The 12,135-nt window shown below is 37.4% G+C and overlaps 1 protein-coding gene across 7 annotated transcripts in view; it reads left to right on the top strand.

The window, feature by feature from the left end:
• The window catches only part of ADK (adenosine kinase), a 490,534-nt gene that overhangs the window by 456,806 nt on the left and 21,593 nt on the right, over positions 1-12,135 (top strand). The gene's annotated exons all lie outside the window — the stretch shown is intronic.

The raw sequence follows: 12,135 nt of genomic DNA, 5'->3' as shown, positions 1-12,135 counted from the left end.
TGGTTTTAACATAGTATTGTTTCAAATATAGATATTCTTTTGTTTTAATGCTCTTTTTCACCAAGATAGATTTTTCATATTTTCTTCTTTGAAACTTCATGCCTACTTTTCAGTGAGCTATTAACCAATAGACTCATAGCATGCCCCATGCCTTATTCTTTGGAAAGAGTACATACCACAGAGAGCATTCTACTTTACTGTAATGCTTGTATCTTTTGTGTCTTTGCTCTGAAAGGCTTCCTCATTGATTAGAGTGTTTTCCAGCTATTTTTCCTATGCCATATTTCCTCAGAGCTATAAATTCATGTAGGCTAAAAATATCCAGAATTGGGCTAAATTCTATAATACATTAAGGAAACACTATGGATTTCTTGTGTAAAATTGGTTAAACCAGGAATCTTAGTACATAACTTTTAAAACTTATCCCTTGTGTGTGCATTATTTAAGTACTTTAAATATTTAAAACAGTAAGTATTCTATTTTTTTTTAAATATTTAGTAAGGCACATTGTGAGGCCATCATAAATATGATGGTGACCTAATTAGTCACTACCTTGGGTCCTGGGCCACCTAGCCCTGCAAAAACAGACTCCTTGATGAACACCTAACTACCTAGAATGTTTCCAGTACTAGGTAAGAACATATGGACTTTCTGAGGGAGAGAGAAGTCATTCTTAGGGTACTGAAGTAGGAACAGCTAGGTACCCATTTGTGTTGTGGTAAGGATAATAAATGAACTACCTCACCAAAGCACCTGGGCTCTCTGTTACAGGATTATCAGCCTCTTTTATATCTCACTCTGTCTACCTATGTATTTATTGTTGGGGTACAGTGAAGTAAGTAGTAAGGGAAGAGTGTGGAACACGGAGCCACAAACTTTTTTTGTAAAGGGTCAGATAGTGAATATTTTAAGTTTGCAAGTCCTATACAAGCTGCGTTGCATATTATTCTTGTTTTGTTTGTGTGCTTGCTTGCTTTTTGTTTTTGTTTTGTTTTTTTATAACATTCTAAAAATGTAAAAACCTTTTGTAGCTCTCCACTTATACAGAAACAGGCCACAGGCTGGATTTGGCCCTCAGGCTCTAATTTGTCAACCCCTTGTGTAATATGTTGGCAGCTTCCTCACTTTATTCACTTTTATCATACCCTGGATCCAGACACTGGGTTTCACTACATGCTGTTGAAATCACTATAAAGTGGAAGGCAGGCTGACACTAGGCAGGACTTTACTGGTAGCCATTTTTCTCACTTTAACCCTACTCTGAGTAGGATAATCAGATCCTGAAAGACTGAGTCATGCAATGACATGAACACTCTAAAGTCATTTTAGCATTGAAAGACTTATGTTGGCATGTTTAGCACATTCTGTGTAAGTCAAACTGTACAGTATAGTAATAGATAGCATTTATATAGCACTTACTAGCCAGTAAGCACCTTAAGCATTTTACATATATTAACTCATTTAATGTTCATAAAAGCTCACTGAAGCAGGGCTTTTTTTTTTTTTTTTAGATTTATTTATTTATTTGGGAGAGAGAGTGAGCACACGTGCACAAGCAGGGGAAGGGGCAAAAGGAGAGGGAGAGAAGCGGACTCCACTGAGCCCGAGCCCAAAGCAGGGCTCAGTCTCATGACCCTGAGATCACAACCTGAGTCGAAATCAAGAATTGGACTAAACCTACTGAGCCACCCAGGTGACCCTGCAGTAGGTTATTAATAGCCCCATTTTACTGATGAGGAAACTGAGACATAGAGGGGTTAGGTAACTTGCACAAAGTCTCATAGCTAGAGAGTACAAGAGCCAAGATTCGATCCAGGCAGTCTGGTTCCAGAGTCAGTGCTCTTAGTGCACTATATTGCTTCTCTAAACTTTTAAGGAAATCTCATCATTAGGACTGAGAGCCATAGACCAGCCTTACTAACAAAAGCTGGGTTTTGCCAAAGAGAATCTTTCTATTATCTGAATAGATGATTTCATGTATTGAACAGGAAGGAGCTTTTGTTACCTGATAGGATTCTGAGGACTCTAGGGTAAGATTGTTGCAGAAAAAAAAAAGAGAAAGGGAAAGGGAAAATAATCGAAGGACTATAGTCCCTGGTGAGTTTGAACCAGGAGCTTTTTGCTAGGCAGTAGAATTGATTGCACTACAGAGATACAGAAAGACAGACCATAAACTTGCTGGGTCAGCATGGAATCTAAATACAAGGAGTTATATGAATCAACCATTTAATAGCACCAGGCTAATGCATTCCATCTTACAATAGAGATGGTCTTATCAGTAGGAAATACTAAAACATCCATTGGTTAAAAACCCCAACTTCCATCTCTACACTAGGGAAAGCCTTTCTACTAGGATTGGAAATACTCCAGCTCTTGAAACATACTTCTCTACCTTGAACATGAATGGAGAGGCAATGGCAACTTTTGTATTTACTATGTAGTTTCTTTTTCTTTGCTGTATTTTATTGCCTTATTAACATATCTCCTCTCTGATTGACACATTCTATCTTTAGATAGATAATATATTCCTCCTCTTACCTTGAAGTTTTGCTGGCTTAAGAGTATTTCTGTCTTTTGTGACTTTGCATAACTGTATTCCAGTCCCAATTTCAAGCTCTTGGATAAAGCATCACTTCATCTACCATGTGCTACTTACACATCCCAGTACCAGAGTGCCATGTGTTCTTATTAGCCACATAAGAGATATACAACTAGAGTACATCATAGATTTTCATGTATAATTTTAAAATGAGTATCCCACATGTACATAAATTAAATTCATAGTTCCATCTCAGGGGTTCAGTAACAGTGACAATTCCCTCTAGTTTCTACAAGCATGCCTCCTTGTTCTATTTGGAGAGCTTAAGCACTCTGTAACATTTGCCCTTTTATTTGTCCGTAACCAGGCCTGATGGAACTACCCTTTTCACATGCTCCCTCAAAAGCCCAAGTGGTACGATTGTACCCTTGGAAATGGAGACAATTCTATAATCTCTAAGTGTGATTTCCTAATTTCCCAGGTCAGGAGAAAATTTCTTCCTGTTGTCCTGCTGTGCTTTGTCACAGCAGGTCTGCCTTTTCATTTGGAACCCTCTTTGTCACTGCCATAGTAACAAATGGAAACATTGAGAACATTTTGTGACAGGCACTGTCATTGTTCCTGGTGAAATCTCTTCCCCTGTGTCTTCCCAGTAAATGAAACTGAGAAGAAAAATCATAACAAATAACATGAAAGAGGACCTAATCAATATGTTCCCAGTGGGCTGTCAATACCAGCCTGTGTTAATCTAATATGATTTAGTTGTATGTTTTATGGCAGCTGTAGGAATATGGACTAGACCTACAAATCATCTTTAGACTAAAAGTGAGTATACCTTTGACAGATTATGCCCAAGCACATATATATAGCTCTCAGATAAAAGACTGAAGACCTCACCCAAGGACCAACATTCTTAGGATTAAAAAAGCTTCGTTAAATGTGGTTAAGAGCCATATATAGCTTAGAACAGTTTCTTTTGAATGACAGTAAAGTAAGTGTGCTACCTCTAATACTTTTTAAGTTTCTCATGACAGGTTTAGCAGGGAAAATATATTGCCCTAAAAGATAATACCTACAGCATACACATGACTATTAAAGCCACTTAGCATTCCCAATGTAAATAATTACCCTAGTTCCCATCTAATAAAAAGAAGCATTAATTTTACTTTCTAATTCATTTTCGAAAAAAATTTTGGTTAAGACAAAGATTTGTTTCTAAAACTAAAACAAGGATGCTATTTCCTTTTCATGTAGCACATGGCTACACTTTGGAGAGTCGTGGGGATTCTCTAAATTATCTTTGTATTTTCTAGTCTCACCTTGTTTGTTTGTTCCCAAACATGTGTAGCTTACTCTCCCATTCTTCTTTTTTTTTTTTAATTTTAAAGATTTTATTTATTTATTTGACAGAGAGAGAACAAGCAAGGGGAGTGGCAGACAGAGGCAGAGGGAGAAGCAGCCTCCCCAAAGAGCAGGGGGAGCCCGATGCGGGCTCGGTCCCAGGACCCTGGGATCATGACCTGAGCTGAAGGCAGTCGCTTAACCAACTGTGCCACCCAGGTGCCCCTCTCCCATTCTTCTTAATTGCTGCTAAATTGTACTCTGCAAAGAAGTGGTGCAGAATTCTTGTGGGTTTTTCTTTTTTCTGCACCACCTCTTTTCTTAGCTGTCCAACTCAGAAAACTAGGAAATAACTTAAATATGTTATTTCTCACACTAATTCACTCAAAAATCAGAACTTTCATAGGACCTTTGTATGCAGAGGATTTATTTGATGGGGACCAAGATGAGAACTGCATACTCTTACCCACCCCACACCCACACCCAAGGAAAATATACCTTTCCCTGTCTGTTAACAATAATACCTGTCCCTGTCTTAAGTAGGACATCTTTGGTATTTTCTTTCTTAAGCAGCAATTTTCCTTAAAACCATCAAATGAGGTATGAAATTGACTTCATCATTAGGAATATGAAATTCATCACAGATAGCAGCTCAAATTCATGGAAGTGGAGGGGAGATTCACACCTTGCACACTCAAAGAACACTTCATGACATGCTATTCTAGTGTTAACATCCAGACATTTAGAAAAGCTGATGTGGGACCAGGAACAAATTTCAGGAACATTGCCTAAGATTATTTAAGCCTTTGTTGGTTAAAAGAGGTAAAGATGCTTCTCAAGCCATGACAAAAAAGGGAAATAACTTTAGTTCACATGGAATACTGGATGATTTTAGGTTGTAAAGTCTGGAATCTCTCACAAGCATGAATGCTTCCTCAAAGATCTAGTATCCTGGATGGCCTTCACCTAGAAGCAATTATAAATAGATAATGGAATTCAAAGGACTTTGCCTTCTGGAGGTTTGGATACGACAAAGATAGTCTGAGCCATGAAGACTATCCGCCCCTGAAGCTCAAATATGAACCTAAGTTTCCTATATTTGAAGATTACTAAGAAATGTTTATTCCAAGAAAACACTGTTGATGTTCATAAGATTGTATTTAGTGGCAGAGGACCAGAGGAAATGTCTTAAGCAAAGTTAATTTTCTTAGAATTGTGACATGGCAAAATATATGTGTATCAGCTTCCTGATATTTGTAAGTCAAATGGAACCAACTCAAATTCATTAGTGGCCCCAGCTGCTATTACATGGATTTGGTCAGTTTTACCCACCCTATCTGTCTGATTCATATAACATGTATTAGTTGTATAATTAATAAACCACACCCAAAACTTTTTGACCTAAAACAACAACCATTTACTTAGCTCCACAAATCTGTTGATTGGCAACTGGGCCTAGGCTCAGCTGGACAGTTCCTCTAGTCTCAGAGGTACAAGAGATTAAGTATGCCCAAAATCACAGTGAAAACCTGGATTCAAACTCAAAGTTTGGCCCCAGAGTTCTTACCCCTAATTATTTTGTTATACTCTGCTCTATTAGTATATCATCTTATCTTCCCCTCCAAGGGAGGAGAAATAACCAAAATGGTTTTCTAAACACTAGTCCATAGACTGATGCCTATTTATGACCTAACAGATTTTATCAGCTAATACCAAGATGAAAAAAGGTAGGAACAATATAGTAAGTTTTCATGAAGCTAAATGTATTCAGTTTTAAGTCTTGTCTCATTTATGTTTGAATTTGGTACACTGTACCTTTTATTGACTTTGTAATTAATAAAATCAAAATAAATAAAATCAGGTTCATAGTACTGATACATAGCCTGGCCAATCCAGGGACCTAACAGAAGTCTTATTCATTAGAATAAGTCATTAGAAACAACTTGCCAAACTTCTTATATGAAAATTTGTGTAAAACATAACCTCTGATGTTGTAAAGCTATTTACTATCAGTAGGTCTGAATAAAACAAAAATTAACTACACAATTACTAAATTTACAACTATTCTCACTTCAGATATATGAATTCCCAAATCTGTGGTATGATCACAGGCTCTTAATTTATTTTTCATTTAATTATCCAGTTAACATTGACATTTTATAGAGATGAGATATGTTTGTTTTATTTCTAGTCTATGAAATAAATGGCAGATTAAAAACCAGTTTCTTTCATCAAATGCTCTTAAAATTTTAGAACCACCCTGCTTTGAGAACTTGTCATTTGATCAAATAACAGTTTTTCAGCTGAGTTAAATAATAACAATATTAGTTATCTTGCTTATGAATTAGGACATATTAAGCTCACATAAATAAGCTTGTTATCATCTCCTTATTCTAGCAGGTATGACCTTGTCCTGATGAGTCTTTTTGCTTTTAACTATATACTTAATATGTTAGTGCTGAAAGGGAATACTTTTTTTAAAGATTTTATTTATTTATTTATTTGTCAGAGAGAGAGAGCACAAGCAGGGGGAGCAGCAGACAGAGGGAGAAGTAGGCTCCCCGCTGAGGAAGGAGGCAGATCCGGGGCTCGATCCCAGGACCCCGGGATCATGACCTGAGCTGAAGGCAGACGCTTAACCAACTGAGCCATTCCCTGAGAGGGAATATTTTTAAAAATCACATTTTCTGGTTTTCAGGTTTTTAAACTGTTTTCAGTCGTGAAACTATGTTCGTATGAGGTCTTATCTGAATCAGAATGAAATGAGATTAAACAAATCCTCATTTGGCCTTACCTACATTTTATTTGGTGGCTCATAAAATAACTACCTGGAATAAGTCAATGTTGGGTATGAAAACCATGATCTGTTCAGAAGTCTCCATTCGATGGATGAGGAAAGTGAGTCCCAAAGAAAAGGAGTTAATTGCAAATATGCAATATTAGGAGCCAGATCTCCTGACTTGTTAATTCATGGTCCAGTAATTATACATGTTAATAACCCAAATGAAAGTTGTCTGTTGAGCAGTCTGTTATATAGGCCTCTTGGAAATATATAAGTCAAGAGTCAATATCCCAAATGGATAGAAGCCTTTGATGTACTTTTTCTTGGCATGTGGGTATCCAAGATGTTTGACTTCAACTTATAAACAGAAGCATATGCTACACTTTTGTTTTGGGAACCACATCAAGAGATCACACATTAGGTTGAAAATTCAAATTCTAACCTGATCTTGTACATTTTTGTTTCATGAGGAGGAATGATCTTTAAAGCAGTATTTTGAAAGGGGTTGGGGCAGAAGGGCAACTTACCTATATGAGTAAAACATACTGTTTCGTGGTCCTCTTCAGGGTCTTTCCTGAATTGGGGGCATTTAAAGTTTTTGGGTTTGGTGTTTTTTTTAATTTGCCTGCAGTATCCCATGCCATGTTAACAGAATCTGACAGGTTTCCATTTTCAGTCACCAGAAAAAGGAAATAAGTTATCCTCATAGTTACAGCACTGGCCACTTGCCTATATGTTTTATCGGGCTGCTCAGTTGCTCACTTTGTATGGGAGGGTGTGTGGTGCTGAGCTATTGCAAAGGAGCCTTTGCTCTGAATTGACTTCCTGTCTATGTCAGTCACTGCACCATCTGACACCACTTAGGCTTTGGTTTTCATTATGCAAATACCTACTAAGTCAGACCTTACCCCGGCAGGCAAAGTAGCTTTTTAAGTTATTTCGAAATGTAATGTTTGTCGACTTTATTTTCCCAGAAAAATCTGTGTTTTCTAGCATATGGGTCATAACTTGTTACTTGAGTTCATGACTAGTTGGTAGTCAACATGAAGTCAAAGCATAACAAAACAAAATTTTACTAACTAGGCCACATAGAAAATGAAAGAAAAAGACTTTACATGCAGAGCACTTTTCTGCTGGGGGAAACCATTGCTTTGTCACATCTGGGTAGTCTAAGCTAGCCAAATTGAAGTGGGAATTTCCTGCCAGATGTTAGTCCTTTGAGCAACCTGTGAACATTGAAAAGAGGGTATGAGAGTTCTTGTTTGGTAGGGCTATCGCCACTGTCGAAGCTTGCTCCTAATAGGTAGCAGATATTTTTATGTACTACTAGTCAGGAGATTGTGTGGCCTGTCTAAAGCTAGCACTGTTTGGTCTTGTTAAATACATAAATATGGGAGTTCTAATTTGGAAAGTACAACATCAGGTCTCAAAGGTTTTATAGCAAGAGTGAATACTACACGGCAATGACCTCCCAAACATAGATGACAAAAGTTTTGTTTAATTAATAAAAAGAAGGTAAGACTGAGCCACCAGCTACTCCAGATAACTTGAATAAAGTCACTTTACAAAGTCACCGATTGCCAAAATAAACCTCTAAATATGAAGGAAAATAAAGTATCTGAAATGGCAGGGAAAATACCAAATATTTACATCAGCTTCCTGTTCCAGATGCACATGGGAATTAGGAAGCAAAAATTTCATTCAGAAGAGTTGTGCACAAAAAGAAGAAATGCTTTTATCCAATTGAAACAAGAAACATTGTTAAGGGGGAAAAAAAGACTTTCCACATGATCTCACTGTTTTTGTCATCCTCTGTAAAGGAAAATATTGACATTTACCAGACTGTTTGCCCCAGCTTTCTGATCTCCTGCAGTTTATTTTTATAACAACCTTATCGATGGGCCTCTTACCCAGCTCTCTAGGTTTAACAGAGTTGAGTCGATTTGTTACCACAGCTTCAAGTAGCTGTTACAGAACAAGCAAGACATCCTAATAAAGCTGTAAATGTGTTTACTCAAACAGAGTATTGATTTAACTTGGAGAGGGAGAAACCGGTGCTTAGCACAGTGTCAGGGTGGATGAATTTCACTGCAGCTTTTCATTGTCATCTGTCATGGTTATGAAACACTAAGTAAAGCCATCAGAGGATAATTAGAAGTACCAGAAATTTAGCCCCTAAAATCAGTTAACCGCTTGGGAGTTTTGTAGCTTAATTAGCTTTTATTAAAAATTTCCTCTAGTAATAATAGTCAAGCACTTTTAATGGTGCTTTCAGGTAGAGCAAGATTTCAAGGTTGTGACTTATTAAATATATGAATTTAATGGGTAAAGGTTTTCCAGACTTTTTCTCAGTCTAGTAATTAGATTAACACCAGAACACAATGTAAAGGGACACTGATCTATACTCATACCAACAGAAGAAGTATGTGATTTTTCTGAAACATCAATTTTAAAGAAGTGGTAAAGCAATTATAAAATATTTAAAACACATGTTGTAGAAAAAATATCCTGTTAACATCTTTATTAAACTTAAATGTTTTTATAGCACAACATGACCTAGACATATAAAACTGTCAATGCCACCCTTGTTCCTAAATATCATTCTTCATTAAAGAAAAATCTAAAATATTCTAGCTGCTATAAGTTAGTCATCATCTTAAAGATAAAAGTTGATGCACATCTGTGTAAAAGGAAAGGTCAGACTGAGGGGTTGCTTACCTTCTATGGAAACTGAACTAGCTATTAAATTTGATGAAAGGTATTCATATAAACACTCTACCTGCCCTCTTGCAAATGGCTAGAAAAACATCATAGTTGGAAAAAATCATTCACCTGGGATGATGAACACAAAACTGAAAACTTATTTAAAATAAGTTTGACCATTAAATTTAAAATTAGTCTTCCTCTCATAGCTGTAATCATTTATTCACTGCACTATAGTGAACTTCCCATGCCCTCTGGTACTACTGCCCCAATCTGCCTAAATGACTAATAAAAATAATGATAATCTGAGAGATGACCTCTTCTAAAGCCTAGATGCAACAGACTCTGTCAAAAAGGACAGTGAAAGATGTTGGGGGGGTGCAGTTTTTTTTTTTTTAAGATTTTATTTATTTGTGTAAGAGGGAGAGAGCACAAGCAGCGGGAACAGCAGGTAGAGGGAGAAGCAGGCTCCCCGCTCACCAAGGAGCCCAAAGTGGGGCTCCATCCCAAGACCCTGGGATCATGACCTGAGCCAAAGGCAGACGCTTAACCGACTGAGCCACCCAGGCACCCCAGAGAGCTGCGGTTCTTTGCCTTTGAAATGCTATGTAGTTATAAGCCAAATTCTACCCTGAGTTAATTAAGTCTTTAAGCCATGAAATAGTAGATTATAAAGTTTTGTTACATAATGGAACACCACCAGAGCTCTTTCTTTTAATTTTTCAGAAGATAGAAGAGGAAATTGGTTTTCCACAGTTGTATTTATTTCTTTATTTAAGTAAGCTCTAGGCCCAACATGGGGCTTGAACTCATGACCCCAAGATCAAGAGTTGCATGCTCTACCAACTCAGCCAGCCAGGTGCCCCTTTCACATTTGTAGTTAGATCTTCATTCTATATTAAAGTATTCAAAAGCAGGGGGAAAATGATATGGATTTATGATTATAACATATCATCCTGTTTTTTTTTTAAAGGTTTTATTTTATTTATTTGACAGAGAGAGACACAGCGAGAGAGGGAACACAAGCAGGGGGAGTGGGAGAGGGAGAAGCAGGCTTCCCGCCAAGCAGGGAGCCCGATGCGGGGCTTGATCCCAGGACCCTAAGATCATGACCTGAGCCGAAGGCATATGCCCAACAACTGAGCCACCCAGGCGCCCCACATATCATCCTATATTTTACATGTACATTTCAAAATCCCCTCAATACAGCAATATATTTTGTTCTATTCAATCTTCTTACCTCACAACTATGTGAGGGAGCTTGTTGGCATGGAAGGGAGGACAAGATACAGTAGGCAGCCATACTTCAGTTTTAAGGGACTATTTCATCTGACTCCTTTGAACAAAAGGAATAGAAACTCATTTCATTTAGCTCAGGACGAGGAATTTTTTTAAGGAAGCGCACAAGCATTAAAGAAGACATTGTAACAATAATTAAGACAGTGGGTCACAAGATACAGGTTTGAGTCCTGGTACTGCCATTAACTAGTTGTAGGACTATGGACAAGTTAGTTAACATTTCCTAAGCCTTAGTTTCCTTATCTATAAAAATGACGATAAGGAGCACCTACCTCATTTGGGTTATCATGAAAGTTAAATAATGTGTGTAAAGCATCATAAGGCCTCATTAAGTGCTATCTGTAATAAAAGGAATCTCAAACAAGAGCCAAAACTGGACAGGTTTTCATTGAGTGGAGCCAGATGGTAATTCTAGATTCAAATCAGTTCTAGAGACCTGAACAGCAGATATTCCTGGATCTTCACTCCAGTGCTTACACAGTAATGTTATTCAGCTGCCATTGCATGTGGGCTTCCTCCTACCTCATAATCAGCTTTCTGGTCTTTCTTTGCTTTCCATTAGCTCAGTTTTGGTGCCATTCATAAGTAGGACACTGGCAGAACCATAAGTTGTTTGCTCTTGGGTCATATGCCCTCTCCTTGGTTCAGTTAGTAGTAAGGATTGATTTACATGCACAAAATCTATCAACCAACCCCCTCAGCAATGCTAGAGAGGAGGTGATTTTTCTTAAAAGGGTAATGGATAGATGGATGGGTTCTGTCAATGTGTATGTTTGTATGCCTATCTACACCCTTTTTCTCATAATTATGGTCCTAAAAGTGTTCCCTTCAGTACAATCCATCTATCACACAATACATGTGTGATTCAAATATCCTGAATCTCAAGCTGGAAACCTAGGATTCAGTTTTTTTATTAAGTTTTTATTTTGATTCCAGTATAGTTAACATATAGTTTTATATTAGTTTCAGGTGTACAATATAGTGATTCAACAATCCATACATCACCCGGTGCTCATCACAAGTGCCCTCCTTAATCCTTATCATCTGTTTTACCCACCGCCCCACCCAACTCCCCTCTGGTAACCATCAGTTTGTTCTCTATAATTAAGAGTCTGTTTCTTGGGTTCTCTCTCTCTCTCTATTTTCTTCCCTTTGCTCATTTGTTTTGTTTCTTAAATTCCACATGTGAGTGATCATATGGTATTTGTTTTTCTCTGACTCATTTTGTTTAGCATTATACTCTGTAGCTCTATCCACGTCATTGCAAATGGCAAGATTTCATTCTTTTTTATGCCTGAGTAATATTCCATTGTGTGCGTATATACATACCACGTCTTTATTCACCTATGGATGGACACTTGGGCTGCTTCCATATTTGGCTATTGTAAATAATGCTGCTATAAACATCAGAGTGCATGTAACCCTTTGAATTCATGTTTTTGTATGTTTGGGGTAAATACCTAATAGTGCA

Source organism: Eumetopias jubatus, unplaced genomic scaffold (genome assembly GCF_037043125.1).
Source record: "Eumetopias jubatus isolate StellerSeaLion01/CBP00866 unplaced genomic scaffold, mEumJub1_p1.0 scaffold_17, whole genome shotgun sequence".
NCBI lineage: Eukaryota > Metazoa > Chordata > Mammalia > Carnivora > Otariidae > Eumetopias > Eumetopias jubatus.
Note: the sequence above shows the minus strand (reverse complement) of the source record. Positions and strands in the feature narration are given on the sequence as shown.